Genomic DNA, 27,237 nt, shown 5'->3' on the forward strand with positions numbered 1-27,237 from the left:
TTTAGCTGGGAAACAACCAGCAATTTAATTATTGGTCTAAATAAAGTATAGATAAGAAGTAAATATATGTGTACCTACAACCCCACAAACCATCCTAAATTGGAAGGTGATATCATTATACAATGTATTGGAAAGCTGTATCATGCAATGTATCTTAGACTACATTATAGAAAACTATCAAAGATTCCAAGGGCTGCCATGGACAACAAGGCTTAAATCTATGTAGCTGGACTATTTATTGGAGTATTACTTTGTGTTTGTTTTTTATCTTTCCTATTTCGAACACATCACCAAACCATTGGTAGTCTTTGCGTCAACAGCTTATGCAGAGAATTAAAGCTACTTGAAGCTAGTGATTTCTCTAGACATTTGTGAAAACAAAATCATTAAAGAAAATAGGTGAGTTTTCCAGAGGGGAAAGCAAGGCAGAATAACAAGGAGTCTGAACACTTCACACGGGGGGCTCTCAGGACTCCACAAGGCAGCACAGCACCTCTACCTGAAATAAATGAGTGCACCATTTCAGACCCTAAAATCTTTTATACAGTTTGCTGGGGGTTAAAGAATTGTGATTGAGTGTGAATTTCCCACCAGTTCACCAGCTGAAGGGGATTTCAGTTATCTTAAAGCAAATAAACATAAATTTCTTGTCTACAGAGATTATGGATGGATTTGCTTGATTTGTAAACCTTCAAAGAGAAAACTAAGAAAAATGAGTTAAAATTATAAGGAGACAATGTCAATCGGATCCATCCAGAGTTGCTTTAAGTTCCCATTAAAGGACTTCTAACATAGCCTAGATAGCCATAAATTAGGAATAATATGGACGAATTTCAGCTTTGGATGATGACTAGAATAGATGACCTTTAAGATGCTAGCAACCCTGCAGTTCTACTAATTATTAAAACCTTCCAAGGTAGTTTATTGGACTAGGGGTACAAAACCTGAGCTCTAGTCAAATTCCTTATCTGATTCATTATGGAAATTTATTCACTATGACATTCATTAACAATTGTTGATCAAGTGCTGACTCCTCTTAAAGTTTTATGAAGTATAAAGTGATATCACATGCAGAAATATCTTTCTAATTAAGTGCTTGGTTCCTAAGTCAAATAATAAGACAACGCCATTTTAACCAAGCACAACCCAAGTACCAGAACCCAACCTTATTCCTATGAGACATCTGAACTGAACATACAAGCCCATTATCATCCAAGTTCATTATATCCAAAATCTTGTAGATTATCATCCGCCCTCAAGTTGAGTCTCCCCACTGCTTCACCATGTCTATTAAGAATACTGTTTTCCCCTAATTATCCATGTTCAAGGTTCTAAAATAACATGGACATTTTCTCTCCTTCAACCTCTAATCTGTACAGTCATTAAATGCTGCCCTTGTAAGACTTTTACCTTCATCTCATTCATTTTATCCACATATTCATTCCTGAATTCTCTAACAGTCCTCTAAATATGCCTCCAGACCTCTAGCCTCCAATCTCCAATATCCCTCAACACTGAGCCTGTACAAGGCTGCTAAATTTATTTTCCCAGCACACCCATTTTCCCATGCAATACACCCTCCAATAATTCATAATTAGTATTCACAGTAATTAGTGTTCACAGGGAAAATCCAGAGTTCTTGGGCTTGAAATAAAATTGCTCTTATTTTAAAACCATTCTCCCATTCTCTCTGATTCTCAGCACTCCTCTGTAGAAAACCTTGGGCCAGAATATGCTTATCCTTGTCTTCTAAGCTCAGTGAGCTTTTCCTATACAGTTCTTCCTGCTGGGTCACCCTATCTCCACCCCTCTGCCCATCCAACTTAGTCATTCTCTCAGGTCAACTTTTAGCTTGTCCCCTCACCATTCCACTTAACACAAGTATCCCCCTTCCTTGACTCCCTACAAAATCCACCCTCCAAATCTGATGATCAAATAATGCCATGCATTGCTCTTTAGTTTAATATGAAGGACTCTGTTATTCCAACTAGGAAATTGGCCCATAAAGGGAAGACTCAGAACTCACAGCTCTTAGAAATTCTCCAAGTGATCTGCATAAAGGTGCTTATTACTAAATACTTACTAAATAGATAACCTAAACATATAATTTTATTGAACTATTAAACCAAGTCAATATGTTTCTACCAAATGCAAAAAACCATTCTGATCCTTTAAATACCTTTACACCCATAGAAATAGAACACAACAGATTATAAACTTTTCTCCCAACCCAGCATCAAAAGAAACAATTTTAGTAATGCCCCCAAAGAAATATCATCAGAGAAATACACTTCAGGGTCCAAACACCCTTGATAAAGTCCATCTAAATCTATCCTTTAAGGAGATTTTGCACTTCAACCTAAGAGCTAAAAGTTCACCAGCGCTCTTGATACAGCTAAAAAAATGTAAAAAACCATCTCTCTAGAATTGTAACATTTAACCACTGCAAATGCAGAGTTACTTTACAGATTCTTAAAGGGATTTATCACACATTGTGCAGACTTTGTTTTTCTCAAGAAGTAAGTGCTATAATTTGGAAGTATTGTATAATCTATAGACCTGTCCACTTAAGCAGCAGGAAACCAAAAGGCATCCAAGTGAATAGAACTATTTCCTCCAGTAATTATCCATTAAAAGTCAGTAAAATTTCCCCTATTTCCTCAAAGGGTTAAATCACTCATACTGTCAGTTCCGTCAAAGTGATCTCAAATCTTAAAAAAGGATAGAGACAAACCCATCTGGGCCCCCCAACTGGCATAGCTGACCTCATGACCTCTGAGTTACCCACAAACTCTCCCAATGCATAATCTAAACTAAACGAGTGCATTAGATTTCAATTCTTGTGGAGACAAAGTACACATGTGTGCCCAGGCTGCTGCACAGAAGAATTTGAATGTAGAGCCTGAATGCAATTCTGTTTACAATGGCAAAAAATTCCAATTAAACCTAAAGAACAACTTATATAGGTCACACAAAGCCAGGAAAAAGACTCTTGGCCCTATTCATCCACAGGCAGGCATTAAATGTATATGCAAACGCAGGCAATTTGTTTTCAAGCATCTGTTCATCTAGTATCATCTGAATTAAATATAAAAAGGGCTGTGGTGACAAAAAATAGAAATAGAAAAACTGCTGAGTTTTACATATCGAAACATGCAACAATATTTCACTGTAATCTAGCATTATGAAATTTTCACACCACATTGAATATTTGCATAAACCAAAGTAAACTAATGCTTCCAGTACATTACTCAAGAACTATCCAAAAAGCTGCTAAAACATTTCATCTAAATGACAAACCACCTCAATTATCCTATCTCCATTAAATCTCTGTTATTGAGGGAGCAGAAATTGGGCCCATTTACAATAGGTAGTATCAGTAAATACTGCTATATACATCAGTGGTCGCAGAAAGATAAATAACCTTGTAACTTCTTGGAGCTGAGCTGCCTGCTACCGGAATTTGCTTCATGCATCCTTTAGATGTATCATTAACTGAGTGAGGACAGAAAGACAAGCTTATTGTTGGATAGGAGACAATGACTTAGGCAATGCTCTTGGAAATCAGCCTCTTTGATTCAAGTTTTAAGTATTCTAATATCCCCAGAGGTCAAGCCAGATCACTCTCTTGGACTGGAGTATATTTATTTCTATGACTCTTTGAATAACTAACATAGGTTTGCACTTGAGAGAGTTCCATTCTGAAAGCATGTCAGAATCTGCAAAGAGAAAACTACGGAAATAACAGCAATAATGATAACTTCCAAAGATGTGTCTGTATGTTCTTACTTTAACTGACAATCCTGTAAGAAAGTCATGGTGATAATAGTCTTCTATTTTCCAAATCTGGAAAATGATCCTCTAGGATGCTAAGCAATATAACCCAATCATCTGAGGCTGGAATGCAGGTGTCCAAACCCAACCATATCTGTAACTCTCAGGCAATTTGCTTTTTTTTTTTTTTTTAATATATGTTTTAAAGTTTGTTTCAAAATTGTGGCCATACTGTGTAAATGGTCTGTTTCCTGCTTTTTCACTTATATTTTCTTATGAACACTTACAATTTTAAAAATATTTCCTAAAAATACATTTAATTGCAGCATAATATTCCACTATGTAGACCCACAAAAAAATGAACTATTTCCATGGCAATTACTTAAGTTGCTTCTAACTTTCTGTTACATAAATACCACGAAGATAAACACCACTTCATGTAAATTTGTATATTCATCCATTTTAATTCCCTTAGAATAGATTCCTGTGAGGAAAGAGTGATTTTTGACAGATTGCTTTTCAGCAGTATATACCAATTTAAATTTCCATCAACTATCCTACAACTCACTATTATATATGGCTTTTAAAATTCATTAATACAATGGAAAAGATTCTATGTGTATTGTTTTAAGTCACATCTCAGTTGACACTGAGACTATTTTTGTCATTCGTATTTCTTCTTTTGAAAATTGCTCATTGCTTTTTGTCTACTTTTAATTGAGCTTTTATTGGTCTGCCTTATAAATAATAAAAAAAAATCACCATGTGCTGCTTTCCCTATAAATTATTTATCATTTGGTTTATTAATGGGTTTATGTTGTACAAAAATTTTAACTTTTATGGAAGGAGGTCTATTTTTTCTTCCTTTGTGATTTTTACATTTTTCTTTTCTTAGAAAGTCCTTACCCATCCTAAGGAAGAAAGAGAGATTCTCTTTTATTTTCTTTGAGTTCCATAGTTGCTTTTCTACTAACCTTGGATTACCAATGATTTACTGCTGAGTGAAAAGCAGAGAAAAATGATTTCATTTATTTGAGCTCCTGTGAACGGCGAGCTAGAGAAAAAAAAAATGCCATTTCACTCGTAATTCTTTGGTTCTTATTTGCAAGGCTGGCCTAAAATGCCTTTTCTTTTTGTGGGTTTTATATAACTCACCATTTGTTTCACTTGGCCTCTCTGCCTAGTTTAACTGCAAATCTTCTGGGCAGATGCCATTCAAAATCCCAAGCTTCACCATTAATAGCATTCAGTACCCATCATAATACTTATCACTCAGCATTATCATTAGTGATACCAAAATAATTTCCTTTCTACTCTTCGCATTCGTTCATTGAAAGAAAACATTTAGCGACTAGAGGTTAATTTTTACATTAAAAACATATAGACACTTAGTCCGCCTATAAAGTTAAGACTGATTTCTGCAGGCACTAAGCAAGAAATGAGCTCTTTCGACTCAGCCGCACACACATATGCATATAATACACACACCCACGTGCACGTGCAGTGTGTGTGTGTGTGTGTAATAGCTCGCTAATCTTCAAAATAGGCTGAGACAGAAACATGGTTTGAGATCTCAGGCCGACTGGTTGAGATCATAACTACATGGAACGATTGCCAGGAGGAGACCAGCTAGGGAATTGAACAGATTAGGTAACTCAGAAATTTAGACATTTCCCCCCATTATGTTCCTCATTGCAGTTTTGTAATAAAAACATGAGCAAACTTCAAAGGAAGCTCTGCAGTAAAGGTTAATTGCTACTAAAGAAGAGGGTGGGCCGGAACGCCAGCACTTTGGGCCCAACTTGCAAGCAGACAGGAAGGATTACACGTGGCTGAGAGCTGAGGATGCGTGCCCAGCCCTAGGAGGAGAGGAGGCACCGCCAAACCTCAAAGGCCCACCAGGGACCTCCTGGTAGGACGTGAGCTCAGGAACGCGAGTCTCTGCATCCGTGCCTGCTAATAGTGGGGCAGGGCAGGGAGAGGGAAGACATCAATTTCCTCCCCAAATTCAAACCGGACGTGCTCTTCTTCCCTTGTTAGGACAATTCCAGAACAGTTCCAGCAGCATGTTTGAAAGAAAGCGGAGGGCCTCAGGACCCAGCTCTTCTGCACCAGCAACACAACCAATAAATGTGTTGCCAGGCTTGGGGAAAAGGGAGGAGCCCAAGTAATGCCAGATGCACAAACAGAACAAAGGAGGCGGCTATGACCTGGCCGGCAGAATATTCAGGGAGAATGGCCCCAAGATAATGAAATTTAAGATCCCAGTGAAAGGAAGAAAGGAAACTAGTAAAAGTAAGGAAAATGATTTTCCAGAAAATGGACTTAAACCAGCTTTGAAGGACTGGAGTCAGGGTCCAGAGGTACAGGTTTAGAAAAGAGAGGCATCTACTAGAATGGGAGCTGCTGATAGACCTGGTCTTCAGAACGTTCTGCCTCCAGAGAGGGCTGAGAAGAAAATAGACCTCTATGGAATCTTCTGATGCTAAACCACACTTGTAGAATTCACGTCTCCAGAGACCATTATTTTTGCAAGATGATCTATCAACATGGCTTGGCACATGGAATTTTTTAAATGACCTTCTAAGCTTCCTTGCTCCTCAAGTATTTGCTACTTCCTTGTACCATGCTGTTCCATTTCTTTCTTACGGAACTTTTTTCCCCCCAGTGCTTCCTAAAAATATTTCATTTATGGGCTGTCAAAAAGACCAAAAAGTATGAAAGAGTGTTGGGAGGCCAGCAAGGGAGGTGGCAGAAAATACCACATGAATTGGAAGTAAGGGACCAAATCAATGAGCAAACATTTATCTTGTTCATAGGATTGTGCCATACCTCTTGGTTGTCCTGTGGCTATGAAATCTGATTAAGAGTTTCTCTGCTCTCCTAGGAATTTCACAGATATTTCACTAAACAAGTATGGCTTGTGAATTAAACTGGTAGCTTCTAAGCTATTATGAAATGGGCGTGGCCACTTTCAAAAGTTCCTCTTCAGAGGTGGAACTAAACTTTTTTAAAAGGGTTATGGAAAGAAATTGCCAGAAAATCCATAGCTGAGATACCAGTAAAGCCCTTCGGTACCTACTTACAGAATCTAAAACAGCTAAATTAAGACATTAAAGCTCTGTGAGTACTACTCCAAAGAAAAACATGACCTGGTTAACGTTTGGCTTAGACAGTTGTCAGGGAACCCCATCACCAATACCCACTGGACTTCCCGGTAAGAACAGACTTATCACCAATCAGATAGGGGTTCTTTTTACGTTATAACTCTGGGCCTTAACTTTCTTTTAGCAGTACAAATTTTAAGAGACTTGTGGCAAGCTTTGACCTGATGGCTTTTCTCATAAACTTTTTTATATCCCCAAAGTGATTTTCCTTCAGATTCATTTAGGGTAAAACAGAAATGCCCTGAAATTGTGGTGCAGCAGACTGGGTGGGTGATTACTCCTTAAGCAGTCTGAAATGACCAGAGTACAGCCTTTCAGTATTCAAACCATATCTACAGTAATTATTTGCCAGCGTATCTAAAAGAAGGCAGGCATTTCCTGTTGCACACAAATGGGACACTCTTATCTAAATGACTGTTTAAACAGGTATTTAAGAAAAGACTATCACAAGCAGGAATTTACTGATGACGGAACACATTAGTTTAGGGCTGGACACATTAGTTGAGGACTAACCATTGTCAGGAAAGGAAGCGTATCAGCATCAGGAAGGTATAGAGAATATTTTACAGTTCCCTCATGGGTCAAGACAGGGGATTGTAGACCATGCCATTTGCAGTTGGGGAAAGCCGGAGAGGCACAAGCCCCATTATCAAGATCCGTATTCAGCAACAGGTCTCTGGCACCTGGGGCAACCTTAAGAGTCAGAGCACGAGTGCCATAGCTCTTTTGGGTCTCTGTTTCCCTATCCAGAAACAGGCACATTGGACAAGTTCAGCCCCAGGTACATTCCACTCAAGCAATTCTGGTTCCACATTATAAAAACAAAAGGATGGTCAAGGTTTGGTATACCAGAAGTTTATAAAATACATTTCCTGAAAAGACACTGTGAGAACTGGTCTAGTCTCTCTCACATGTAACCTAGGAGAGACTGTACTCTGGCTGCCTAACTTTGCTCTAACCAGTGAAACTGGAATTTATTCCCAGTAGAGGCTTATAAAACTGGGCTGTTATTCTCACATTAAGTAGACTGCCCTCTGGTGAGGACTGTGGTTTACGTGTGGGCAGAACGTGTGGTTTACTACCTCTAATTTGTTTATGTTGTTGATGGTGGTTTCAGAAGAAAGCAGCAGCCCTTCCCATGCTAAGGAGTGACCTGATTTGCTTCCTTAAAAAAGAGAAAAAAAAGAGAGAGAGAGAGAAATGTTTAAGGAGGGGGGAAGGGACCATGAGGACACATTAATGTGCCATTGCTAATGGAGGAACAAATGGGATCCCTTTGACCACAGCTCTGCCTCATTCAGCTCTGCATGTGAAATGAGAGCCCCAACTTGTTTATTATAATTACCTAAGTGTGGCTTGGTGGCTTTTGGCAGAGATCCTTCTCGCCTCCAAAAGAGAGACCAAAACTCAGGAGCTACAAGTTAAAGGAAGGCGGGGCATTTTGCAGCAAGCAGACTGAATTCTAATATAAACTGGGTGAAAACATTCAAAACAACCCCAAAAAGATGAAGATCAAAAAGTAAATGGGATCAAGTTCTACTTTCTACCATATAATAAAGAGAGAGAGGTGTGTGAGAGAACTGACTAAACAGTGTAGATGTAAGTTCACATTCATTCTCACAGCTGACTTGATGCAGACTCTTTCCTACTGCTACAAAACAGAAGGGCTTTCTGACAGCCAGGAGCTCTACATAAAGAAAAGAAAATAATTATGCATGTCTGGCAGAAGAGGGAGTTGTAGCAATGGCTTGCTGATAAAAAGGAATGTGAACAAGCAATAGAACACTATTCTAACCATACTCTTGGTTTGATAAGGAGCAGAGAGTGCCCCAAAGAGATTTTGTTAGAGTCTCAAAATTAGGTTTTATGTGAAAATGAACAATGGTCCTGTTCTCACAGGAGTTGGTAGCGAAGACAACAATGACTTTTGACCTCAGAGTGATTCTGTGGGAAAAGTTCCTTGATTTGGCTAATTTCAGCATGGACTCTGGCCCCATTGCAAATATAGTGTCTTCAGTATAAAACAAGTTTAGATGGTTCCAAAGAGTTCAATTTTCTGCCCCTATTTTAAGCCATAAGGGCCCCCATATTGAATTTCCCACCACTATATCATATTAAATGTAAAATCATTCAAAACTATGGGGATGGATGGAATGTCACTGAAAAACATAAAAGAATGTTGTTGTTGTTTTTTTAAATCTGAAAAAAACATTATACACTTTGGTAAAAAGTGATTTCAGAAAAATATGAACAGATGTGCTATGCATACGTATATACATATAATACACAGCGCTTATGATTTCAGAGGGGGTAATTTCAACATTGCTAAGTGGTAACACAAGCTAGGTATTTAAGGGAATGATATAATATGACAACTTCATAGACTACCAAACTATGTATGGTCTCTGGAAACTATCATTATCAACATGTACAATAACTAGTAGCATTAGGTGGTCTGTACAGTATCCCTCAATGTCTAATTGAGTCACACAGTCTAAGACACTTGACGGACACCAGGCACCGTCTCCTAATGAGAACTGATTTTTTTTTTTTTTTTTAAAAAGGCATGCAAGGCCTCTTCTATATAAATTACTATCGTTTGCAGCAGGAGAGGATTATAAATGTTTGCTGGCAAAAACTAAATTTATTTACAAACTGGGTCTAATTTATTTATGGCTCCAGTACAATCGGCTTTTGTCGAAATATTTATGTTATCTGTACTTCTACCTCACTAAACTCTACCACAATCATAAACACTGTTGAAAAATTATTTGCAGTTAGCAGGATTTAAACTACCCATTATATCACCAGCTAGTGCCAGTAAACTTTTGCACTGGTTGATAAAGTTTCCTCTGTGGAATAAATACACATTTGACTTTCAAAATCTTTGGTGGGCTCCATACTATGAAAAGTGAAGGATTAAAAAGATGCCCCAGACTTTACCAGTTTTTGTGTGAGTGCTTCAATTGCACATTCCAGTTGAAGTTGTGACTACAAAAGTTCCCAGATGTCAATCTTCTTCTAGCATTGAAAAAAGAATTAGATGACTAAATTGTAGGGGTGATGATCTTTGCCAAAGATGCTACTTTTCACTTTTGTTCACTTGTCCATTTCAGAACGTTATTTGGCACCATCCTGTGCCTTCTCTGCAAGTTGCTAAGGCTAGATACAGAGTTAGATAAGATACGTTTCCTGCCCTCAAGTCTCTTCGAGTTGAGTGGTGAAGACAGAAATGGTACCAGGTATGTGACAATGCAATCCAACAAGGTGTAAGTTGAGGTTAGGAAGAGTGATGAATGTTAAGAGTTGAGTAGAAGCAACTGCAATTGGGCATGCCAACCTGATAAAAACTCTTAGCCTTTTGATTCTAAGGCAAGGATCAAAATAGGAATGACTTACTCCCAGTGCTTCTAAATAACACATGAAATGATGAAACCAAAGGGTTATAAAACAGCAGGGTCTACATTTCCATTACAAAATAAGCCCAGAGAAAACCGCACAGAAAAGTTGATTGTTTCCCTGCCATGTAAGTAGTAAAAATGTATTTGTTTGACCTACTTTGTTGAAAAAAGATCAAAAGTCCTACCTTGAACCAGGTGGGACTGCTGTGATGCCTGTGAAACCCCCACCAGCCTATGGATGACCCACACCACATTCATCTTCCAGCATGAACTGAGATTGTGCCAAACAAACAAGAGATAGTTCTGGTTCACCTGAAAACAGTGCTGTCTTCAGAGGGAAGACTGACCAGATCACCCTGGAGCCTCCAACTTAAACCAAGAGCTCAAGAGAGAAAACAGTGGTACTAACTGATTACTGGTGTCTCGTGCTACAACAGACAATGGCACCCTCCCAAATAATATCCATCTACGCCCTATGATAGTTAAAGTAACCAAAAGCCAAAGTAGCAAAATAGATTTCAAGAGCTGTAATTATAGGTGAAAAACAATCTCAAAAAAAAAGAGCTATTTGCTCATCAAGGTGCTTCATAAAAAGGAATAGCAAACCCCCCATAGTTGTGATTTCATATTCAGTAGGATATGCATAAAATATTTTGCTGCCCATTTATATCAACATTACAACCCTTACTTAGCTCTAGGTATCATTCTCCAGAATAAAAAAACAAAAAATCTCAGTGTCTTTGTTTTGTGTTCTTGCTGATCATCTTTTAGGTCTGTTCCAATAAATGTTCTTTAACAAACTGCTTGTTTTAATAGGTTATAACTATTCTAGTTAGGTAAAATATTTTGGCATCATATTGCTTAAACCTCAAGATAATTGACTGAAATATTTATTTTTCATAGCATTGTAGAATTTAACAGCTAAAGAAGCCAGAAAATGATCGGTTTACTCATCTAAACATTGAAGATGCTTGCCGGTTCAGATGTACTGTGATCAATCCATGTAAACCTATGTAAGCTCTGACTGCTTAAGAGGGAGACTGGAAATGTTATAATTCTATCAAAAGTATATGATGTTAAAAAATTCACTGGGGGCAGGAGAGTATCAGCAGTATACAGAATAATTCCCAGTAATTTAACAAGCTTTGTGCTGTTGTTGTTTTTGTTGTTTCTGTTGCTATTGTCATTGTATTAATGTAGCTGCTTCTTTAAACTTTTTTTTTTAAGATTTTATTTATGTATGAGAAAGAAAGCAGGAGAAGCAGCAGAGGAAGAGGGACAAGAAGACTGTACTGAGTGCAGAGCCTGACCCGAGGCCCAATCCCAGGACCCTGAGGCCACGACCTAAACTGAAATCAAGAGTCAGTCATTTAACAGACCAAGCCACCCAGGTGCCCCTCATCTAACTTTTTAATACTCATTCCCAGTGTCACATTTTAGCAACTATGACCCAACATATACCACACAGCGATAATCATTTAGTCAACAAGACTTCTATATACAAAGCACCATGGCAAGGTGGGGTAGGGAGAGCACAAAGAATAAAGTAAAATTGCTGATTTCAAAGGATTTACAATCTAGTCAGGGAGATAAGACAAATGAGGAAAAATTAACTTTTATAATACAAGGCTGCATTGAATACAGTCAAGCGAATGGTACAGAAAACAAGGACTACAGTATTCAACACTAAACATGGATTCCTCTTCTTTAAGAGAAAACTGAAATGGAAGATGACTAAAAATTCTACTTGTGAGGAAGACAGATAATCAGGAGGATTGTGAAATAAAGGTTATAGACTGCAGCAAAGCCCTGGAGAGGTAATGACTTTTAATTGGATTGAGTTTATCATTTTTGCAGAGGTACAGCAGACACAGAAGAAAGGATTAGAGTGATTTCCACTTCCCATTATTTGGCATAATGAGAAAACAGAAGGTGGTCCACATCTCTTGTACATATTATGAGCGATAGGAGATGCTAAATGTCAGTTTTGGTAGCATTGAGCTCTCCTAAATAAACACATTTATTTAGACATAGTTCAGTCAAACTAAGTCACCTGAAAAAAAAGGTTACAGGTCATTAACTTGCATAGTGCAAAGGATTTATGAATTTTTAAATTAATGCTCCTAGATCTCTACACCATTTCAAACAGTAGGGTATAACTGCATTTTTCTTCAGTTTAGCTGGCTTAAAGGGTCAACTGAAAGTACTTGGTTGAAGAAAAAACAGTTGAGCAGACTTACATTCTTCCCCATGTAAAACAACAGCATTATATATTTTTCCAAGGAACAGCATTATATACATCTAGCCAAAACACACACACATAGAACAAACAAAAAAACCAAAACTTGTATAAATGTGAGGAGCATCACAAAAAGGATCATGCAATTGGTACATGCCAACTCAAGTAAGCCCAAATGGGAAAGGTTATTAAAGCCACCACCTTCAAAACTCTATATAAGGTGAGGAAGGCAGGGAGTATGGATGACTGATTTTTTGCAGAATCCCCAGAATCCAGGGAACTTTCTATCCCATGATAATTCAATGTATATGTGTTGACTTGAAAACGTCAGCCAAGACAAGCCAATTGTGCTGATGTCAGTGATACCTTGCTTTCCTACTCTAAATTGGGAAATTCTGACATGAATTTACAAAAGGCATCACACAAATCTCAGTCTGTTTAAAGATACTATAAAATTGTCCTACTGTAGAAAGGGAAAGTACATGGTGAATCTACGTATTTGTGCACACACACACACACACACACTCTCTCTCTCTAATCGCTTGATGCTAATAGATGAATTGAATCAAATGCAATCAATTCAGTATTTGTACCAAATCCTCCTCACAATGCAAAACTTTCAAAAATATTGGTTATAAAAGGAATAAAAATTGACAAGTCCCTATATGGGTAACCCATATTTTTGTCCTATTCTCAGATTTTTCACCGAGTCCTCTGGGAATGGAAACTGGTAGAGCAATATCAAGTATTGCCAACTAGATTTTTATTCCACCAGCATTTACTGCAGCACCTGCTATGAACCAGCCATATCCTGTAGGTTGTAGAATGTAAGCTTCATGAGAGTAGAACTCTGCTTTGTTCACCATTTCATCAACAGCACTGTGTCGATTTCAGCACAACTGACTGAAATATTTATTTTTCATGGCATTGTAGAATTTAAGAGTTAAAGAAACCAGAAAATGATCGGTTTACTCATGTAAACATTAAAGATGCTTGCCGGTTCAGATATACAATGGATCAATCCATGTAAACCTATATAAGCTCTGACGGCTTAAGAGAGAAGACTGGAAATGTTATAATTCTATCAAATATATATGATGTTAAAAAATTCACCGGGATGGGGCGCCTGGGTGGCTCAGTGGATTAAGCCGCTGCCTCCGGCTCAGGTCATGGTCTCGGGGTCCTGGGATCGAGTCCCGCATCGGGCTCTCTGCTCAGCAGGGAGCCTGCTTCCCTCTCTCTCTCTGGCTGCCTCTCTGTCTACTTGTGATTTCTCTCTGTCAAATAAATAAATAAATAAATCTTTAAAAAAAAAAAAATTCACCGGGGGCAGGAGAGCCCCTCAATCTATCTGAGCCTCCATTTCTTTATTCATATCCGATCTTTGTTCAATATGGTAGCCCATAGATACATATGGAAAAAAAGCATTAGAAATGTGGCTTCTCCAAATTGAGAGGTATTGTAAGTTTAAAAATACATACACCAACCAGATTTTTAAAACTGGTATGAAAATTATAAAATATCTAGTTGATAATTCTTGTACATTAGTTATATTTTGAAATAGTGTGATAAAATGGGTTAAAAATGTGATATTAACTATACCTGTTTATTTTTATCTGTTTCAATGTAGCTACCTATCAGAAAATGTAAAATTAATATATGGCTCACATTTATATTTCTATTAGACAAGTGGTTTTTAAACTACATATGACATAAAATTGAAGTGAGAATCAGAAGAAATAATACATTTGAGCATCTTTTGTAAGCTTTACAGGAAACTACAAATGCCAAAAGTCATTATCATTATTATAAGGAAAGGTTCTCATGTCTCTAGGTCTCAAGTGACACCCCTTAAAGGTTAGTGTCTCTCAAGTCTACCTGCATTCAGATAACAAAAGGTGATGGTTCATGAATAATTCATTCTCTACTACTCTCTTATCAATAAATCTCTCAATAAACACTTGTTGAAATCAAATGTAAAGAAGAATCAATGTGGTCACTGACATGATACAAAAAGATGAGCTCTTTCCAAAACTCCCCTGCCAGGATTTCCATGTTGATGTATAAAACAGCCTGGATTAAATAAGGTTAGAAGAAGGTTTCTGTTTGAAAGAGGTATTACTGGCCAAAGAACAATGAGCAACACTTGATGAGATGATGGGAAATGATGAACTTTTCCCAAGATTTTAACCCAAGATGCAGAGGAAAAGAAAAAGTCACAGGATGAATTTGTCGCTTTCCCTATTTCTTGGGGCAGGCACTTCAATTCATCCCACAAACATCCCATTGCAACAATTCAAAAAAAAAAAAAGAGTGTCTTGAAATACCTGGCAAATAAAAGAACATGAAAAACTTTCTTGCTGCCCTTCCATTACTTTGGTGTAATTGGTGAACCTCTGAAAATATGTTGTAGGTCTGAGCTGATGGATGAAGATGGAAACAAGTACTCCCAGGCTGCACATACTTTATACTACCCTGATAACACTCCCAGGAGTTCTAAAAGTTCAGGAGTTAGGGAGAATGGCAGACCCACTCAGAGTTCTCTCTCCATTCTATCGTGCAAAAGTAAGGAGTAGGTTTCTTTGGGAAATAGAAAACTGAATTGTCATACACAGTTCATTCCATACTCTTACCAGATCATGTCTTTAGATGTTGATGAATATTAATTGATGTATTTACTGCAATGTAAGGCAGTTGCTAACCTGCATTCCAACCTTTGTTCCAAGCCTCATATCATTTTCTTTCAGGCTGTTGATTTTGAAGTGGCTGTGTAATCCTAGTGAACTGCTGGCAAAGAGTGATCAATCAGCGCTTTGAAAGCGTCTGGTTCATCCCAATACCTGGGAGCTGCTTTGATAAAGAGTATTCTTGGGACAGTGTAAAATTTACCACTGTGGGAGTAAATACATGTAGGAACTTGGCAGGTTATTGTTCTAATTTTTTATTTATATGTAAACAAAATCTTTCACTGGCAACAAATCCTCACTTGTCCTAAGATCATTCTGTCCCAAACTGAAGTCACTGAAGTTTGCTGAAGTACACTTGCATGACTGTCTTCTCTGTGTACTTAAAGACTACTACCCATTTATCACATTTGAGGGCACAATAGTAAAAATGAAAACAAAACTTCCCTATATCCCATTTCTAATATTTATTTTTATTAAGTTTATTTTAATTCCAGTATAGTCATATTAGTTTCAGGTGTACAATATAGCGATTCAACACTTCCATACGACACCTGGTGCTCATCACAAGTGTACTCCTTAATCCCCATCACCGATTTCACCCATCCTCCCACCCACCTCCCCTCTGGCAACCACCAGCTTGCTCTCTATGTTAAGAGTTTATTTCTTGGGGCACCTGCGTGGCTTAGTGGGTTAAAGCCTCTGCCTTCGGCTCAGGTCATGATCCCAGAGTCCTGGGATCAAGCCCTGCATCGGGCTCTCTGCTCTGTGGAGAGCCTGCTTTTTCCTCTCTCTCTGCCTGCCTCTCTGCCTACTTGTGATCTCTGTCTGTCAAATAAATAAATAAAAAAATATTAAAAAAAAAAAGAGTTTATTTCTTATGATGATTCATAGAACTGTATGCCTTTAATACAGACCTGTTCCCCTATAATACATATATCCATATAACACATTATATATTAATAAAAATAATTTTTTAAAGTTTATTCCTTGGTTTCTCTCCCTCTCTTTTTCCTTTGCTCAACTTATTTTGCTTCTTAAATTCCACATACGAGTGAGATCATACGGTATTTCTTTCTTTGACTTGTTTCTCTTAGCGTTATACTCTCTAGCTCCATCCATGTTGTTGCAAATGGCAAAAATTCATTCTTTTTATGGCTGCATAGTACTCCATATATATATTGATGAGTGTATGAGATCTACTCATCCATACCATACCATATCCAATTTTTTAAAACCTGGACAACAGGGACTGAAGAATGTATCACACAATTGCTTTTGTGGATGAGTCTACTGAAGGTGTACCATTCCCTCAAGAAAGTTTTATCCTGGATTATCAAGAGTGACACTCACTTTAGAAAGATTTCAGAAGGTTAGAACTTCTTAATTTTCTTCTCAAAAATTGTCCATAGCTTTCTGGATACTTCAGAAAATGATTTTGTGATTGGTTATAACCAACTTACCCATCTTATTTGTCCATAACACCCTATTCTGTGTGCATGAATATCCTATGGAATTTGGTTTCTCTGTGTTATTTTCCTTGATAACCTTCTGATTGAGAACACCCTTCTCTCACTCTCCATTCCATGACTCCTTAGTGAGGGCCTGCTACTCTTCTGAGAGCTAGGGATGAAGTAGCGAGCAAGCGCAACAACATCCCTGCTCTCATGAACCTTACAGTCTGGAGGGGAGAGGGAGAATATGGAGAATATGAAATGGTCCTACGTTCTGGGGAGAAAACCAAAAAGTTTTAAATGTGGGAGTAGTGAAGGTGAGCAGTGAAGGTCTACTGTGAAGGTCTCACATTTAGGATTCATAAACTGACATTCTTTCAGATCTCATTTAGATGCTATCTCATCTGCTAAGGGTCTCGCTCACCATGGTCACCACTTCCCCAACAAGAGTGAGCTCCTTCCTCGTTGGATCCCCAAAAATATAAAATGTACCTCAGAATATATTCATCTATCATTTATCTTGAGCTATTAGAGTTAGTTATTTTCCTCTCTATTTTCTCATTTTTATTTTCAGCTACTTGTGGGAAAAGGCTATGTCTCAATTATCTTTATCCCTTCTTCCAGTACTGTGAATAGTGTAGATGCTCAAATTCAAATAAAAGGGCACAGCACAGGGAATGTAGTTAATGGTATTGTAATAGTGTCAGATGGTGACAGAAGGTAGTGGTGAGCACAGCATAACATGCGCTTATTGAATCACTAAGTTATACACTTGAAAATAATGTAACATTGTGTGTCAGCTGTACTCAAATTAAAAAAAAAAAACAAAAAACTGAACCAACTTTAGAAAATGCTAATTATAACCAGTTTCCATTTTTGAAACTTTGTAACTCACCTAGCTCTGAATCTTAAACAGATTTCAAAGGAAGCTGTTATTTACAAAAGTCACTGCCACCACCAGAAAAGAGGTATTTTCTAGGGGATTTATAAACCATTGGCCATGCAAAATACTTGCTCAAACAAGTGATAGTTGCCAAGTGCTCTTCTAAAGGAGGTTAAAGTTTGGAAACAATGATCTCTTCCAACGAATTTCACATAATTACCCCTTGGTCCAGAAAGGGAATTCTCAAGCTTTCTGTTTGAAACTGTCGCCCCAGATTGAGGATTCCCTAGTTGAAAACAATCAGAAAGAAAGTCTTGTGGTTAATAAACAAGAGCCTTGAGCTTGAACCTTGCACAACACGTGCTGGATTTCACAACAGCCAGTGAGAGAGTAAGCTCAGATTCTGGAAAATTCTACCAGAAAGTTATGAGTTTTGTTTCTGTGTGTTTTTATACACACTTCATTCTTCTGATCTGTCTTAAAGATTGTGCTCAGTAGAGCCTTCCATTCTTTAAATGACACCTTAAGAAAAATAAGTAAATTGCTCCAATATAGGAATGAATAAGACGAACTTTTAAATGCTCTTTTCTGAGGAATCCAAATGTTCTTACTTAGTTGGGATCTGATTCTGAAATTCCAGTTTAATAAATGAGCCCATAACCCCCTACCCTAAAAAAGAATGCCTCCAAGTTCAGACTGAGGTAGGATAAATATGCCACATTCTATTTCAAATACCAAGAACGAGGTAAGTATTTTCCCTGCTGCTTCTCTGCCCTGTAATTTGACATCCATTTTAATGATGCTTGCTTTATTGCTTGTCAGAAAAGTGAAATGGCCTGTCAATTTTATGGAGTTTCTCCTACCTTTTGGATGGTTATATTACATTTTGAAATAAGTGTGTAGCTTCCCCCGCCCCCTCCCTTCTTAGCCTAAATGGTGCATGTGTGGGTTTGGTACTGGCTGCCAGTGGAATGAAGTCATAACTCCAAGAGTCCAAGAGAATAGATCAAAATCACGCCAACACTTTCATGGATGGGTATATGCTGCTAAATGGATGTTTACCTAGAAAAGTCATCATCTGGCATGCAGCATAGCAAATGTTCCTAAGCAGCTAACTCATGTATACTAAACAAATTTGGCTTGGCTGCCGTGAGAGCTGCCCTGTGGAAATTCTCAACATACATTTGTTTGATTGAGCCGTCATTCCCAGTTGATCTGCTGATGATCTGTGTCACTTTGTTTAAATGTCCTGGTGTGGTTTTTTATATATATACAGTGAAAAGCCAGTATGTTTCTGTGATGGATTAAATAGAGGTGAAATTTGAGAGTGACTCTTGTTTTTGATTCCTGTTCTCAGACAGGTGGGTTTGGAATGATCAAGAATGCCAAATTCAAACACACAGGAAAATATGGAGCCTTTTTGATTTAAAACACATTACTGTAAAGATATATTTGCTACTGTGTTCTCCCAGGACAAGAAGCTATTTAGGATTCCCCATCTAAACAAACACCATATGGGTTAATTCTCAACATCCCTTTCAAATACCCAAAAACAAGAGACACAAAACTCACTGCTGGAAAATGCAGTCTGAGAGAAGGGAGCAAGGCCCATTTCTGATGTATGGACTCAGAAATCAAACTCAAGGTGAGGTTAGATCCAAAGCTCCAGATCTCAAATATCCCAGTAATGGTTCAGATGGAAACCCAACACCACAGGGCCATACCGTGTCTGAGGCACTAATCAAGCGACTGCCTGTTTGCTCCACGGCTAAAGCACTTCCTCCGGCTAATCTTCCTAGATAGACTCTCAGCTTTAATAACCTATGGGTCTGCTGTGAAGTGTGGGGATCTGGGCACCATCAGCACTGATGTCTCCACTCTGCCAAACCCCAGACACCACGTGATGTACACGCACCCCCTCCCCTCAGCTCCCATGGATGTGGTAGACCAAGACCTTCTTTAAGCTGGGCCGCCTACCCAAAAAATACATATAGCCCTGATCCAACCTGCTCTCATACCTGAATCTCATACCTGAAATTCCCCCCAATTAAAGCATCATTCCTTGGTGTTAAGGCAAAGCCATCTCCAAGAGTCCTCCGGACAATTGATAGTTTGTTTCTTTCCATATGCATTTAACGTCTGCTATGGGATCCACTCTAGAAGCCAAAATGGCTGGCCACATTCCTAGCCTCAAAGAGCCACCGTCCAGTAGAGAGGGAAGTCGTGCAAATAAATAAAGTCCCCATGATCAACAAACTATGTACAAGGTGCAGAGAAGAAAGGACTTCATTCTGAGGGTGAGAAATATTAGGAAAAGCTGCCCAGAGATGGAGACACGTGAGAAGGCTGTTGAAGAATAAAGACGGTTTTGAAGGAGTTTCCCAGAGAAAAGACAAGGGAAGAAAGACTATTTCAAGAAGAAGAAAGAGCATATTGAAAGGTATAGATCTATGAAACAGCTTAGTATGTGTGTGCAACTGAGGGTTTCTTGGTATTGCCTGATTTATAGCAGGAAAGAGGCAGAGAGAGATGTGAAGAAATAGCCAAAAGTGAGGACCAAACAGCCAAAGGTCTCAATGCCATATTCCAGAGTCTGGCCTTTCTCCTTTATGCATGTGGTGTCAGTGAAGGGGCCTAGGAGGAGAATGGAAAGGTCAGAGCTGTGTTTTAGCCTAATCATTCTGATTCAAAGAACAGGGGAAATTTAAGAAGGACAGCACTCAGCACTCGAGGAAGATGAACTAGTCAGATAGACTCTCAATGGTCCATTCAGATCAAAAGGCTCTTAAAAAAAGGATGACAGTGATGGTGGAAGATAAAGACTAAGAGAGGTTTAGGAAGTAAAACAAAGAGTTTGGTGAGGGAGTGGGTGGGATAAAATAACCTGTGATGAACCAACATACTATATCACAACTTAGTTTATCAGTGATCAGGAAAGTCTGCCACTCTGAGAGAATGGGACATATGGGGCATGCAAAGAGAAAGACTGGAACACCCAACAATAAAGTAGGGGCCATGGACAGTCAGGAGGAAATAAGAGAACTCTGGATCCTCGGAGAATGAGGACACTATAGAACCAAGGGGTTTTCCCAGGATGGAAGATTCCATAAAGTTCACAAGATTAGCATGGGGACAGGAGAAAAATAAAAAATCTTGTTCTTGTAGGTACAAACAGAGAAAATGCCAAATCAGGCATTCAAGGACATCTTCACTTGGTCTGGCAGACTCTTAAGAAATGTCCACTCCATAACCGGCCTCATTCCTGCAAATTAGGAACTATCCTTTTAAAAGTTGAATGCTCTTTAGTTCCTACACTTTAAGTTGTTCAATATGTCTTGGTAATCCTAGCTCAGGTACTTCACTTCACAAAGTGCTCGCCAGATACACAACCCCTTCCTTGTTCAATGTTCCTTGAGATAGAATTCCTAGGGAAAGGCTCCAAAATAAGCCTTTATCTCAATGGTTTTCATAGGAATTTACTAGGAAAAATTAGACTTCAATGTAATTTTACCCCTACATTTGAGACCTTGGAGAAAAAATAGTTTAATGCCAATAAATCTAATTTATTAGGATAAATTTTAAAATCCAGTAAGTGAATATACAGGAAATCTTGGAAAATCAACATTCTCCATCCAGGGCCCTTCCCTTGTTTGCCCTCCCTGCCAGGAACTCCAAATCTCCAGGGCATGTGGGGGTGGCCCCCTGGTCCATCCCTCAGCCCATGCATGTGCCTCCTTTCCTGAAAGGGGCTGGTCTACTAGGCATTATTTGTGTATTTTCTTAGTGGAAAAAAAGAGAAAAGGGGAAACAGGAAGAGAGTAGAAGCTAGATTTTATTTATTATTGTTTAACATTATTTATGATTACTTTAATTTAGGTCCAACACCCCAGGAGTCTCATTGAAATGAGTGCAATAGATACCAATAAAATAGCGTCACAGCACACATACATCTCTTCTACTTTTTTTGTGAGTCATAGTTTCTTGTATGCACACAAAGCAAACCCTGTCAAACTGCAATACACTTCTAGGCATTCTGCTTCAGACTTTCATTTTAGGAAATATAAAAGGAGAAAGAATGAACTACAAGACACATTTGTTTTATGGACTTACTGGACCATCCAAAAGAGAGTGACCAGAGATCTCTTTAGGGGAGGGCACAAGCTTACCACTTATCACAGGCCAATAAAAGCAAATAAAAAAGGATAATATATGGTAAAATAAAGCAAGAGAGTAGGGACTCTATATTAATTTACATATGCCTGAATGATTAAAAATTTGAAATAACTTTTTTTTTGGCTTTTGAGAGTTAATAATCCCATTTTCCCTCTGAAACAGAAAAAGGCAAATTTTAAGTACCTTTTCCTTCCTGATACACATCATAAAACCGGGATTGCACATACCTAGACTCAACTCTCTCCCTGGATTCCTGAGAAAAACACAAAATGGAAGATGGGCAAAATTTATACACTTGGCTGCCAAATTTCTTTGCTTAGGAACCAAGAAACCAAATTAGTCACTGAGCAACTCAATCTTGCACAGGACCCTAGCAGACTGGCTCTGGGATCATATTGCAATAAATGCTTTTCTATAGAACTAGACACTGTTCTCCTAATTCTGGAATTTTGAAACATTTTTTGAAAATAACCAAAACCACATTTCTTCCTTGGTTAAAAAAAGAGTTTGTAAAAAGTTGTTAAAGATGTATGGAATATATAATGGGGGTTTTATTGGCTGTCTCCCTGCAAACCATACACACACACACACACACACACACTCACACAAATACACATATACACCATGAGTCTTTCCTTATTTGAAATGACAAAACCCAATCATTCCCACAAAGCAAAGGTTGAACAGCAAACAATCCAGAAAGTTTTGTTTTTTTGTTTTTTTTTAAACGGTAAGGCCTACAAATAAACACAAACTCAAAATAAATTAGAAATAAACTCTAAACAAACCACCAAAAGACAAATTAAGCTGAGGAAATTCAAAGCACACAATCGAAATTTCTTTCATAGTAGTGTATAGTTACTGCTAACTCCTAGACCATCACCAGCAGGGACTGCTGGAAAGGAAAGGCCCCCAGGTGCAGGCTGATCTGAGGGTTCAGTCCCCCTGCAGCCTCCCGCGCCCCTCCCACTGCCAGGCTTCCTGGAGCCCTGCCCTGCCGACCAGAGAGCTCCAAGCACAGAAGGGCTCTGGCCACCCCGCCGGCCTGGTATTTGGCTCCTCAGTCACCCAGCGCACAAGTATGATGGATGATGATGGATCACAGTCCCACCAACACCGTGTGAATTTCCCAAGGCCACTGATTATTCTAATTGAGCCCCCAGAAGAAGCACAGAGCTTTACAAAAGCCTCCAAGGAACCCTCCCAATCCCCTTGTCTGCCTGACACAGACCCCACTAAATAAAGCAACCTGGCCCTGATATAGCCTCCTCTTTTTGACACGCGGATCTGGGTCTCCACACTCATTGTTCAGTGATATGATTTAGCCTTCAATGAATTTTTAATGAACACCCAGAGTTATAGCACAGTGGAATGGCCACTCCAGCTTCTCCCAGGGGAAGATAACAGTTTATGAATGCTATCAGGTCACAGCTTTTCTGAGGTTCTCTTGCTCTACTAGACAATGTGGTCAGAAGCATTTCTTCTCTATTGTCTGATCTCTCTCTTTCCCTGTCCTTAGCTAAAGCGCAAGGGGTGTCTGGGAGATAAAATTCTACACCAGATAAGTAATAAGACCTAGACATGCATAAGAAAATTTATGTTTTGTAATAATGGAGAGTATCTACCAAAAAAAAAAAAATGTAATACTACTTAATTTAATTGAGTTGGAGATCTTTGACTTATTCAGATCATTTTTTTGCCATGTAAGGTTATGCTTGCACAGTGGGAAAAGACCCTGGGACTTGCAGAACACGAGCTCAGTGACTACTGTTGGCCTCTTGGAATGTTCCAGATCAATAAAGGCACAATGAATACTATCAAATATGTCTACAGAACTCCACAAATCACCCATATTTAGAAGCATAGCTGGTGAACATGTAGCAAACAATATAATCTCTTGGTCCTTTTTAATGCTCACCATGATCCAGTTTTCAGTGCTTCAGTATCTGACCTTCTTCCTACCCTTTAAATGTCATGGCTTTGGGGTTTTTTGCAATGTCTCCTAATCTGCATAAATAAATTAGAAAAATTTGGTCATTACTTCTCAGGGGTGGCTTCAAAATTTCTGCATCAGAGGAGTTTATGGGAATGAATCTGATTGGACAAGGGTAGTGACTTCACCAAACAATTGGGAGAAGAGGATGGAGAATGGCTTGGGAAGGCTTGGGAAGGCTGCAGTTTGGCCCCACCATCCATACTTCAACATTGCAATGGTGTTTACCTACCTCATACGTACTCAGGTGTTTGGTTTTTTTTCCTGAGTAACTGTGCATCTTTAAAGACTATAATATTTTGAAATAGTTCTTCCTGAATAACAACTCTTAGAATATACAGCCACAATCTTTATTTCCTAAGTAAGAAAACTGAATAAATAAGAACAATAGACCAGGTCTCTCGGAACCCAGATCCCATTCCTGGCACTGCCACTAATTAACTGGGAAATTCTGAGCAAGTCTTTTCATCTCTCTGGGAATCTATTTCGTCGTCTGTAAAATTACTGAATGCAGAGAGCCCCCAGGGTCCCTTCGAGCTCATATTCTATGAATCCATCAATCTCTGTGTGATTGTGGAAGTAAATTCCTAGAAAGAGCCACAACTATATAGCATGCTTTGTGCCATAATCAGCATAGCACCATGTGCGTATAAATTCAAGAAAAGCTATTGAAGGCTGATGAAGATAGGATTTTTAGTTCATATTATGAAGTTGGTTTAGAGAGTCAATAAGAAGATGAAAAGCAAGAAAGTTTTAATTTTTACTGAATATCTACTATGTACCAGATAACATGTTATCCATTTTACATCACTATCTTATTTATTCTCCACCCAAGAACCTACTGTGTAAATAGATAATGTTCCCATTTGACCAATTAAAAAAAAAAACCTAAAACTCAGAAGAGTTTTTGTGTCTAACCCCTGGTCCGCAATAGATCCATCTGCTTGGACTCTGGCATAGTACTCCCATACTATCCTATTTCCATTTTATTCTAATAGTTCTATTATATCCTATTGTTTATAGAACCCAAAATATCAAAAGACAAACTCATTATAATTTAATGATAACTCCCATGTTCCTCTCTTTTCCAGTGGGGGACTGCAGACTCCTTGGCTTTACTTCACTCCCTTCTGGAAGGCTGAGTTGCTTAAGAGCCAACTTCAGTTACTTCTCTAAATCAGGGCTTACTCATGTTTTGTATGATCATTAAGACTAACTTGTTAAAACATCACAAGAATTTAGAGTAAAAGCTAGTAATCACTGACAATCTTACCAATTCATAAAGATCATTCTAGTAATTATTATTACTATAACATAACGCCTGTTTTTATTATTTTGGTCAACTTCTAGATGTGACATGTAACAAAAACAGAAGTTGAAATATAAGCTACAACAAATGTATTCTTGACACACTGGCATTTTTGTCAAGAAGGGCTTGTATCTCAAATACCTCAAACTCATTGCAAAATATTTCACCATATGTAATCCAAAATAATGACCTTTGGAGGCCATTTCTACATATAACTCTAGTTCCAAATTAGGATAAGAAATAAATAAGGGGGCACCTGGGTGGCTTAGTGGGTTAAGCCTTCGGCTCGGGTCACGATCCTAGGGTCCTGGGATCGAGTCCCGCATTGGGCTTTCTGCTTGGCAGGGAGTCTGCTTTCTCCTCCTCTCTCTCTCTCTCTGCCTACTTGTGATCTCTGTCTGTCAAATAAATAAATAAAATCTTAGAAAGAAAGAAAGAAAGAAAGAAGTATCTGTCTGGAAACATATGCATACCTATAATTTCTATAGCTGTGATAAAAAAGATATTGGGGCATCAGTGAGCTTCCATATTGTTCCATGTAATCACATCTCCATTCGTCAGACTCTTCTTCACAGGGGACCATTTCCTGATGGTTAGCCAGAATGCTGTGACACAAACAAGCAAAACCCAAGTTTGGATATCTTTATTCATTGGTCTCAGAAATTGACCATGTTTGGGAAAAGTCCAAGATTTGGAGATCTGTACCAACAGAGCTGTTAAAATCAAAGAGCAGGATACAGTGTGATTTCAATTGCTTCAGTCAGAGTCTGTGAAATGCCAATATTCTGCATATCTTCAAAGAGCAGAATCTGTCTCCAAAAACTGTACAAAACAGCACACTACAAAGGAAAATCCTTCAAGATCTGTGTTATTGAACTAGGACCAGAAATAAGAAGAAAATCTCTGAGAACAGTATAAAAATGACAGATATAAGAGGAGGCCAAGCATGCCACGAAATGAGAGACTTTTTGCTGACAGATGAGCACCTTTGAACTCTAACCCAATAAAAGAATTAGCACTCCTAATGTATAATCAGTAAAGCAAGCAAAATATGTCAACACACGATAGGCAGGATAATCAATCGGCGTTTAAGGTAGGAACAAGGAAGACTGAATAGCAGCTCAGTCCCAGTGAGCCTAACAGCCCTTTCCTGCTCCTGAAATGTCTCGGACTGCAGGGACCAGGAATTAATATGCAACAAGGGAAAAACCCTAACCACTGAGACAACAGAGCAGGGTTTAAGAGTCCTCACTAAGAAGTGACTTAGGATTCCCAAAACTGAGGGTCTTGATGTTTTTATATTCTTAGATGTGTTCTAAGGTTCTTCCCCTAGTCAGATAACAGAAACTTTGTAATTATCAGTCACAGCCCAGTGAAAATTTCAGAAATCATAACAGGAGCAGAAGCTACAGACATAAACAGAGAGGACTTTTTAAATTATTATTATTTGAGAGAGAAAAAGCATAAGTAGGAGGGGCAGAGGGAGAGAGAGAGAATTCCAGACTCCCCAGTGAGCGTGAAGCCTGACATGGGGCCTGATCTCACAACCCTGAGATCATGACCTGAGCCAAAACCAAGAGTCTGATGCTCTATAGACTATGCTACCCAGGCACCCCCAGAGCTGACTTTTAAACCTGGTTATCTGCTAACCACAGACCTCAGGTAAGTAATGTACCCAGATTGGGCCTTAGGTCTGTATTCTTCTGTAAAAACAGAACAATAAAACTTTTTAAAGGGGGGTTTATAAAAATTAAAAGAAATAAAATAGGTGGGGCGCCTGGGTGGCTCAGTTGGTTAAGTGTCTTCCTCTGGCTCAGATCATGATCTTGGAGTCCTGGGATCGAGTCCCACATCAGGTTCCCTACTCAGCAGGGAGTCTGCTTCTCTCTCTCCCTCTGCCTGCCACTCCCCCAATTTGTGCTCTTTCTCTCGTGTAAATAAATAAATAATCTTTTAAAAATATATAAAAAATAAATATTTTTTTAATGGAATAGGCAAAATGCCTTCAGTAATAGCTAAAGTAGGTAGGCAGTCATATTCAACAAAGATTAAAAGTTGGCAATTCTCCTTGTAACATAGTGCTCTGACCCCAGTGAGCCTTTAAGAAATGTGGTCATGCCCACATACGTTAAATGATAAACTCACAGCCCAAAAGAGAAT

At 38.5% G+C, this 27,237-nt stretch overlaps 1 protein-coding gene across 8 annotated transcripts in view; it reads right to left on the reverse strand.

The window, feature by feature from the left end:
- MECOM (MDS1 and EVI1 complex locus) overlaps positions 1-27,237 on the reverse strand; it is a 543,555-nt gene that overhangs the window by 280,462 nt on the left and 235,856 nt on the right. The gene's annotated exons all lie outside the window — the stretch shown is intronic.

The sequence above is a fragment of the Mustela putorius genome, unplaced genomic scaffold (genome assembly GCF_011764305.1).
Source record: "Mustela putorius furo isolate JIRA1106 unplaced genomic scaffold, ASM1176430v1.1 tig00003834_pilon_pilon_pilon, whole genome shotgun sequence".
Lineage (NCBI taxonomy): Eukaryota > Metazoa > Chordata > Mammalia > Carnivora > Mustelidae > Mustela > Mustela putorius.